Here is a 9041-nt window from a genome sequence, read left to right as displayed (position 1 = left end):
CCCCACCTCCTCCTATTTTACCCAAGCAGAGAGACTCCAGGCGCCAGGCGTGGTGTAACTGCAGTCTCAGGTATGCTTCCCAGGGCTTCACCTGCACCTGAGACTATGAGTGATGCAGGTACTAGGATCAGCTATACTTAAGGGAGGCCAACTGAAAGCGTGATCATTCATAAATCAAATACACTTTCTAACTGAAGATGTGAGTGAAACTGCCTCTTCCATGGCCATTTTATAGCTTGCAGCCTAATTAAATTTGATTGCACTCGTAATTTGAATCATATGGTTTCTTTAAAAGTGACACAAACATATTTTGTTGTCTGAAATATTGTGAGAGGCCCCCGACAGCAGCTAATAACTGATTAATCTGTGATAAAAATTATTGTTAGTTGCAACCTTAAAAATATCAATAAGCTTATAACAGTGATTCCTTCATTCAAAAACCTTTATTTTTAGTCTTTGGAAATGTTTTTAGAGTATATTCTAATTTGTGTGCAGACAGGAGCTTGTTTTAAATGGTCTTTTATAGCTAAAATCCTGTAGTTTTAAGCATGCATTTCTACATCTAAGAGGAATGAGGCTATTTAAACACAGTGGCATTTACTTCCTGCACTTTCTCTCCATGTCTTGTTCCCCTTTCCTGCGAAATGTTGTGGCATTGTCATGTGTAAAGGCTTAGGATGATTACAAAATAATTTGAAAATAGAATAAGTACGTTGAGCCTAAGTTGAGGTTTGCTCCATCTGTCAACATATGACAGCTGCAGAGCAATTTTCATTGTGGTACGTGTGGTTTTGTGGTAAATGTGTGCTCTCATTTATCTAAAATACATCCTAAGCTGTGGCTGCCGCTTCATTATTTGAGCAGGCCACATAAGTTACAATGTGCAATTGTTCTTAAATGAAAAATCTATGCTGAAATTTGACTGACTTGTGTGCATATGTTTTGAGGAAAGGGGACTGTGCGAGTCTTTTGTGGTGGTGTAGGAGAGAGTGTGTGTCTGGGAGAGAGTGAAACATACAGGGACGAACTCAGAGGGGCAGAGAGAAAGACGTTTCTGTTTTCCCAAATATTTGCAAGCATTATCTAAGATTTGCTCCACATTTTCAATATGTCGAACCACCGTTACTAAAAGCCGTCCATGCTGGAAACACGGAAACAAGAAAACAAATACAGTAGCCCTAGCTCTGTTGAGCTCTACATTGAGATTTGTGCAGGTTGAATTATCAGCAACTTAATTATGTAAGAAATATTCACTTCCACCCAATAAACCACAACATTACATCAACTACACCACTAAGCACAGTAGTACCCACTTTGTTACTGATAAACGTTAGTGCTCATGGTGGGAATTGTTGGGTCTCTGCAAATAATTTTTTAAGGAGTCTCGACCCGCTCTATATGAAAAGTGTCCTGAGATAACTTCTGTTATGATTTGGCGCTATAATAATAAAATTGAACTGAACTGAAAACTACAAATGGGTGTGAACACTGTTTTTCCTTTTTAATTTACAAAATTCTTCTTATTAATTAATATTATTTGATAGACAGCATAGGCCTACAACATGCACCATGACACCACAACCAGGTGGACTTTTTAATGTGCACATCTACAGTAAACTGTATTGATGATATGAGCTACACGATGTCCAGAATTATTTTACAATTGAATAAAAATTAGACTCACATACTTGTAGTCCTAAAACTCAAAGTGAGCACGTTAGGACTTAAAACTTCAAAATCAGTAATTTATGGGTCAGGTTTTATAACTTGAAAAACTTAAAAGATTTATATCCCAAGTTGATTCTGAGAAGTTTTTCATGTATTAATCTCAAATAGTTAGACTACTGCAATGCTCTCTCTTTGGAAACTTTATGAAGCTGTTGATTAGTAGGCTATGTGTGTGATTGTCTGTTGTTGTATGTTTCACATGCATATTAAAGTAAAGCACAATGCGTTTACTTGTAATGAAATGTGCTGCATTAAACAAATGCCCTACCTTACCTTGCCTTGCTGTAAAGCCGTGGTGATTGCGGCGCCTCCCTGCGCACTTTGCGCAATCTCAACCCGCCTGAACAACGTCAGCGTCCCGCAACTCGGTTTATCGTTGAAGAGCCATTCATTCACAAACAGCAACACAGCGGCAACACAGCCAACATGGCAGACAAGAAACAGACCGTGGACCTGGGTTTACTGGAGGAGGATGATGAGTTCGAAGAATTCCCAGCTGAGGGTAAAGAATGCAGATAATATTTGAAGTCGCACAGCTCCTGTTGTCTCTTTACTGTCTCTCGGTAACTCGGGGCTTTTCCTGTGCTGGGCCCCACAACGGTGACTCAGCTAGCTTAGCCATATTAGCCTTAGCGTTAGCTAGTGAACCCACTGGTAACACGACACAGACAGCTAGCTCACTGAGCTAACCAAGTTAGTTGACTCGTGTGTCTGTCAGCCTTTTAATGTCTCAGCTGTTGTGCTTTTATTATTTCATATTTACCCCTCTGTTATTATGCTACGCTGTATACTTCAGCTTTCTAGATGACCTGACGTTAAAGCGAGCCAAGCTGAAGTGTTAGCCGTTCAGGTAGCTAACAGCAAGCTATAGCTAAGAGGGTGTTTACACGGGGTTTGTGTGTTTTGTTTGTTTTTTACGACAGCTAGAGATAAAGCTGTGGGTAGAGGGGTTTCCCTACTTTTTTCTAATGTTAAATGTTCCACTTTATAATTCCCAGATTGGACGGGGCTGGATGAAGATGAAGATGCTCATGTTTGGGAAGACAACTGGGACGATGACAACGTAGAAGATGATTTCTCAAATCAACTCAGGTAATCTAACAATTCAACACAGTACACAGTGTTCAGCTACTCTCCCATTTAGGCTGTCAGTGGTTTATTTCCACAGATTATTGAAGTCGTTCGTGGTATGTACTAATTTCTTACACTTGATTTAATGCTTGTAGGTCAAATCCTCATGAAATATTAAACATGAGAGGCACATCTCTGACTTATTACTCGACATATACCAACTGAGACTGACAATAACCAACATGTATCCACAGATAAACACATCCTTCAGTGACACACAAACCCTCCTTACCTCCAGTAATTTGCACTACACTAATGGAATAGCAAGATATTGATCCTTGATTTCTGTTATTGTTGTAGACTTCTATGCACCGTGAAGTAGTACTATAAAACCATACATACGTACTTTATATCTTGTTTTAATGTTTGTTGTCAAGAAATTTATCAGGAGTAAACAAAATAACCCCACATGTGTAGTTGCATTCTGCTGATTTAAATAGTTTTAAACACAACAGGGCCGCCTATGTGCTCTGTTACACTAAGGCCAGTACTTTTGTATGGTATTTTAATTGTTTTATGCAACCAAAACTATAGTTCTGGACATGGCTCTTATAAATTCAGTCAGTATACGCGTACTAAAAAAGTTTTATCTTTCGGGCAATCAGTATGGATTTACTGATACAAATTATTTTAGCGTCAGTCAACATCTCCACACGTATACATTTATGATCCAGAGACTTGATTCACTGATCACTGATTTTTACCAACAATGTGGATTTTAAAGTCGGGTAATTTTAATATTTCAAGAAATTATATTTCCTCCCTCAATGCACACCAAATAAAACACGAAATTTAAAATCCAGTTCAAAGCATATGGCCTCTTTTTAAAGATGAAAGGTTTTCTTTAATATATACAGCTTTAATTGTAGGTCAGGAACCTCCAACACCAAAAGGCCTTTTTAATAAGATACTTTTAGCAGATTACTCTTTTTTTTTTTTGGCCATTGTGCTGCTCCTCTTCAATAGCTGAGGTTGTTGTTGTTAATCACAGTTAATCACACGTATCTGCAGTTGTGCCGTAGGCGTCTTGAAAACATAAAGTTCCTTAACTATCTCAAGTTTAACAGTGTAACTCTTTTAATAGAACTATGCATTACACATCAAAGTTATCATCGTAAGATCAGTCATGCTTTTAAGGCTCATACTCACTTATTGAATAATCAATAACTGTGGTACATAAGTGCCTGGTCTGTTTTTATTTGAGCACACTTTAGACAGTAATATGCTATTGTTTTATTTAGACCAATTATGATAGCCATGCTATTAAGCTGTTTCTTAAAGATATCATTATTGTTAAAGGGCACAGCTGCCATATATATGTAATCATCAAATCCATAGCTGCACGCATTATGCAATATTTATATATTTTTTCACTCCCATCTCTTAATGGTTCTCACAATCAATAGCAGAGGGTACTTATGCCTCAACCACCCACCTGTAATCATCTCTACTGACTTGATCTTTCTATTTTCCTTTTCCTCCCTGTAGAGCTGAGCTGGAGAAACATGGTTACAAGATGGAGACGTCATAACGGCTGACGGGGCCTTTCTGTAATCGATGACATTGGATATGGACATTTCTATTTGAATATTATTGGTTGACCACACAGCACCGGAGGAGGAGATTTGATGATGTTAATGTGTTTCCTTTTTTGTAAGAAATATTGATAGAAGTAAAGTGTTTGGAGAAAACCGTTCCTTGAGTGTGTGGGGTTTTTTTTAGTTTTTTTTTTTTAGATGATTGCATTTACAGACGATATATTAAACTGTTGTTTACACATTACATTAGAGTTTATTTTACCTTTTATGTGTGCTGTCCAGCTTAGTTATATTCAATCTTCAATCACTCATCTAACCTGATAAAACTATATTTCTTTAGTAATCAAAAAACATTCCCAAAATTAAACAAGCAATATTGGTAAATGAATAGATTATATTTGCCTTCATACCTCCAATTCGTGCAGCATAACTAATGGCTAAATTTAACTAATGTATAAATAGTCATAACCAGAAATTTAGCCAGTCTTTATTTTTCACCCAGTCCTCGCACTGCTCTTATTCTTTGTTACATAAACTAAATCCATCTTTGCAGTTATTAGTTTTTGTGTGGAAGATGACTCAAATATCTACAAATTACAGACTTCGTAAGAGTTGTTGATCTCAGAAGCACACCTGCCGGCTCAACCCAATCTACCTGTAACGGAGGGCTTGTTATTGCCCTCTGACACATTGTGCATTTATTTTTGACTGCATGAATTTTGAATATTACTCAAGTTCAAGTGCTCAACAGACTTTATCTGAGATATTCATCATCATTTTGTAGCAGTCGTACTTTTAGGTAAGGCTCTATTTGTTGAAACTGTCAAAGTGATGAGAGAGTAGTGTGCACGGAGGAAATTGAGATGTACATAAGCTGTGTGCGGTGGAAGTACACACAATGCAAACAAGTGTGTGTAAGTGTGATTGTGGTGCATGCTACGCACATACAGAGGCAGTTCCTCCGCACTGTGCTGTATAACAGCCCCCTTCCCTCTCAGCCCCACAGCACTGGGCTGAGTCCCTGAAGGAGAGATTATCCACTGCCGTGTTTGTCAGAGGCAGGGGGGGGGTCTCAGCATGGGGCCTCCCAGCCTGCCTTGCCTGGGCCTGCCCCTACTGCCAGCCAGGCCCTTCTCTTCCGCTTGGCACAGTGGGGACTCTCGTACTGAACCAGAGGCCAATTTATCCCCGCCACACTCCCCCGGCAAAATGATTTCTCTCAGTGTTTTGTCGACTCTCAGTCCCAGGGTCCTAATGAGGTGAAATGGATGCCAGTAAGACCAAGGCTGCAAGAGCAGCTTTCATCCTGAAAACAACATCTATTCTCTGTCTCTAGAAGTGGAAAGTAACCTAAATGCATTTACTCATGCATGCACTATAGTTTACGTATAAAGTTTGTACTTGAAAATGTCCATTTTGTGCAACTTCAACTAATTTGAGATAAAAATGTAGTTTCTAATCCATATCCAATTTATGTATTACACCTAGTTACTTTGAATGATGGGTTTATTTGCAAAACAATAAGTGTCATGCATTGTGTGAAAGGAATGTGTTGGCTTCAGATAAATGTTGATACAATGCTAAAAATCCCCATCTTAAGCAATATCTGCCTGTAGTCAACTCCTACAAAGCTTTTTTTCCCTGCAAAGACGTGATAGAGTAAAATACTTTTCAATATAATCAACTTGTCTCCAAACTGAGCATCTGTATTTTTCAATATTAAAAAAGCACATCACCGTGCTAGAATAATTAAAAATGAAACTTGATCAAGCAAGAAAAGAAAAAAAAAACACAGTATTAATTGAATAAACAATAATACAAATCACAAGTTTTAAATGAATATTTTATCATCAATCTTCCTTCCCCATCTCATATACAACATTATAAATAAAGCTTAGCACCGTTTATGTGTGTCCTTTTACATTGCTTCCTGCCTCCTGAGGGTACAACACCACAAGTGTATGTATCGAATGATTAGACCAGTTACAAAGCACGGTTCCTTTTATGATATTGATCATTTCTGCCACATTTAGAATATTCTTTCCACCACTGCCTTCAGCCTGTGGGTGGCCATTCCTGCTAGCCTTTGTTAGTTTTCTCTTGTAGGATCTGATTTACCAGCACTATGTGCTGTTTATATTTGGAAAGATCAGTTCTGCACTTCAAAGTGTTATTCAGATTTTGGCACTAAAGGCTGGACAAGGTGGAAGTGGAAATCTGTTTGCACAGGTCAAGCGCTTAAATGTTGGCAACTGAAAGCATGCTGACAAGCATCTGACAATCTCTTATTCTCCTCTGGGAAAATACAAAATCCCTGTTTACTACCAGTTATTATCCCAATCAGCTGCATATCACAGCCCAACAGCTCTCCTGAGTGCGCAGCCCATATTGTGATTGAAAGACAATGCTCCAGCTGCTACTGATATACGTGTCAGTAAAGAAAATAAATATTTTTTGGCGAGTACTGCAGGAAATAAAGCAAGTTCACATGTTCATCAAGTGAACTGAAAGAGCTCAAATTCATACCTATGTGATATTCCGATCTGTTTATGCCCTAGAAACTAAGGGCCCTGGGCCTGATGATTATTCTAAGGGTAGGGAAGTCAGTGGAGTGAGAGAATCAGTAAGTGAGAGCAACAGAGGAGGACCTGTGACCATTTTGTTTGTGCTGAGAGCATGAGATTGGTCCCTTGTGTTTGATGCCATGAGGGCCTCGATGGGCCCTCAATATTCAACCTCGCACATATCGCCAGGCTTTTCAGTTTCTCCGCACTAGTTCTTCTTTGATCCCATTTAATCCTGACTTTAATTTGTGCAAGCATTTTTGTTGTTCTTTTGTGACCCACATGATTCACCTTGACATGTACGAGAGGGACTCAGTGTGGCTTGTATTGACCGACATAGAGAGCCCTGAATAACAATCTGCTGGGTGAATATTTTGAATCAATGAAAGGTCACATTTTAAATCTTTCATTCTTTTAAAGAATGGATTACTTCTGAAATAAATAAATAAATAATGTCTTTGTGTTAGTGGTCGCAAAGTTTAGTGTTCATGCAGAAATCCAATATACAGAACTCAAAGCCATATGTAATACTTTCACCTGATTGCATTCTGGATCGGTCTGTGTGGGAACTACTGAATGCTCGCAAATTCTGTAAACTGATTCTTAAAAGCCTAGATTCTTCAAAAAGCATTTGCAAATCGTTTTTTCCTCAACCCACGCAGATCTGAGACCACATGACTTCATGCAAGAGAGCAGCCAATGGAACTGTGGCAAGGACTATTTCATAACACTTCATGTTGGGAGATGGCAGATCCATTGTTTTCAAGGCCCACAAGTCTGTGGGCGAGAGTCCCCGCTGTGTCTACACTGAGGAAACACACCAGCTTCCCAGGCTATATTTTCCTCTCTTTTCAGCAGACACTGGAGGCTACTGTGGCCATTCCAGCTCTTTCCCCGCTGCTGCAGGCCCTGCTCTTCTCCCCTCTCCAATCCCTTCACCGCCGAGCCAGGGAGAAGACGAAGCTGTCTCTGCACAGCTAGGAAGCATGCAGCTGCTACTATAATAGCCCTAATTGCACGTTTCTTTTGTTGAGCTGAAATTAGCGGCGGGGCTACAATACTACTACTAAAACCCCCTAAAACCTCCAAGTAAAGATGGAGGGGAGAGAGTTTAAAAAAAAAAAAAAAAAGACACTCGGGGTGCGTTCACCAGTGAGACTGCCAACCCACTGCCGAATGGCCCACACCTGCACGCTCGCACCCCCGCTAAAGTAAACACAGATAATAAGGTATAATTACTTTAGAAAATAATAACGAGGAGCAACCCTTCAGACCCCCCTACTCCCGGTGACAAAGGGCTGCCTGTTTATTGTGGGGGGTGAGGCAGCCCCAAAGGACACTGGCAAATGCCCTATCAAAAGACCTGAGGGGCCTACTGAGGGTCCCTTATAGGACAGCCATCAGTGTCAAGGAGGACTGGGGCTTTTAAGTCGCTTCTACCCTAACTGCCTCAATTAACTAGTATGGATTGACCACAGGCTACTTTTCAGCTCCATTCATTCTCGTCAAAATGATCCTGTGTTGTCTTGAAAAATTTTTTTCTTCCTTTGGGATCAGAAGAAACCCAGATTATGCACCATCTAAAAACAAACCAATAATGTGCAAAATAAAATTTGGTATGTATCTATGTATGTGGTATATGACAAAGACACGTAATATTGGGGAATATGAAGACAGCCAGCAGATATGTGAATTTAGAGCATGTATGCAAATGTACAAAATGTGAATTATGCTCACATAAACAGTAAAAATGCATACCGTATATGTGTTCTGCATATATACTGTCTCTTCTGTGATCATATATTCTCTTAAAGTAGATATGTTATATTACATACAACAGCCTTTCAAATAGAATTATAGGGAAGAGTCTGCCTGAAGTCAGAAGATCATGAAATGCAGAACTGTATACGATGTTCACTGATTTATTGAGTATTGATCGTGTTGGTTTTCTCAGAATGATGTTGCCCAGTCACTTGAAGTCTTGTATCCTTGTTGTCTTAGATCATGGTCAACAGTGGAAATAATTAAGTTAAACATTTTGGAAAAATTATGCTTGTTTGCTTTCTGGCGGAGAGTTAGA

At 39.2% G+C, this 9041-nt stretch overlaps 1 long non-coding RNA gene across 1 annotated transcript; it reads left to right on the top strand.

The window, feature by feature from the left end:
• Window positions 1-2071: 2071 nt before the first annotated feature.
• On the top strand, window positions 2072-4555 carry LOC118342925. The gene is made up of 3 exons (XR_004797512.1): window positions 2072-2230; window positions 2727-2820; window positions 4348-4555. It is a non-coding gene; the product is annotated as an uncharacterized LOC118342925 (long non-coding RNA).
• Window positions 4556-9041: the final 4486 nt, after the last annotated feature.

The sequence above is a fragment of the Morone saxatilis genome, unplaced genomic scaffold, assembly GCF_004916995.1.
Source record: "Morone saxatilis isolate NCDOM2014 unplaced genomic scaffold, NCSU_SB_2.0 Contig9, whole genome shotgun sequence".
Lineage (NCBI taxonomy): Eukaryota > Metazoa > Chordata > Actinopteri > Moronidae > Morone > Morone saxatilis.
The sequence above is the reverse complement of the archived record's forward strand: the minus strand, read 5'-3'. Positions and strand labels throughout refer to the sequence as shown.